Raw genomic sequence first — 1,351 nt, forward strand, 5'->3', positions numbered from 1 at the left:
TAATTTATAGTGTTCCTTATAGTACAAGTTACGTTAAACCATCCCGTACAGCCATATACCAAGCGTTGGTAACAGTAATTTTATCAAATGATGAATATTTAAACATAATTAGTAATGGTAGTATATTGATACCTATAAAGCCGATGATATGTAAGGGATAATTAAAAAACGGTTTACAAAGAAATTATAATTATATTGTTTTAAGAGGTAATCCTTTTTTTTCAAAAACATGTCAAGGTAGCGTTGTTCATGCTGTTCGGGCGTAAAATGAAATTTTAAACGTCATAAACTGTCCACATATAATGTGTACACTTTTGGCGCGGGGTCCGGATATGGCGGTATTCCGACGGACCGCCTGCTTTCTGAGCGAAAGGGTTAACAAAACTGTTTTTATTAAGTTTAATGATAGCATACTTTCTTTCAGACGTATGCCACAATTTTGTCCGTTAGGATCACTCTTTCGCAGGTACATAACAGACCTTCTATTCTCGCAGTAAAGCTTGACAAATTTTGTTCGATTATGGTTTGATATGAATAAAATGCGCGCGCGCGTGTATAATTAAATGCATTTTATTTAAACCAAAATCTCGGATTTTGTCATAACAATCGGAATGAATTTCAGATTGTTATGACAAAAATCGAAATTTTACATTTAAAACTAGAATTATTATAAGTATTATATTATTTATTACACTATAAGAGGATTTGTTTAATATTTTTCAGCTTGGTTGGGGTGTTAATTATTTTGAAAACGTACCATTAGAGTCATGATTAATTTTAATCTCAGCGCCCTATAGCAGTCCAATTATTGTGTCTGTCGACACAAATCGAGCGAATATGCTGTATTGTTTCATATCGTCATGTTGTTTTCAGTAGTGAATTGGAACAAAATAGTATGTACCATGGTTGATGAGAAAACGTCTTCTCTTTCAGTCGTCAATATAATTTTGAGAAAAATGTATAGAAATTTTGAAAGTTGCAACGATAGGATTAAATTTGAATTTCTCTATGTTACATACTGTTTCGTAACTATACCTCATAGATTATGAGTGCATGATGCATCATTTATCCTTGTTTACATTCGATGAACAAAGAACATTATGCGTAAAACGAAATGCCCCAATAATTTACAGAGAGACATGTCCGATAAACGAGATATTCTGCGGGTATTGTTATCGAAAAATTGATCCATTGAACGAATAATTTTGGTATATTAAACATGGTACAATTATCATTGCAATTCAAAATGCAATAAAAATAATATTATTACGTAGTAGCATAATTTAAAAATTAATAATCCGCGATAAAGTGTATTGTAACGTTGAAAATATACGTATAACACAAATTTTAT

This window comes from Trachymyrmex cornetzi, unplaced genomic scaffold (genome assembly GCF_001594075.2).
Source record: "Trachymyrmex cornetzi isolate Tcor2-1 unplaced genomic scaffold, Tcor1.1 scaffold881, whole genome shotgun sequence".
Lineage (NCBI taxonomy): Eukaryota > Metazoa > Arthropoda > Insecta > Hymenoptera > Formicidae > Trachymyrmex > Trachymyrmex cornetzi.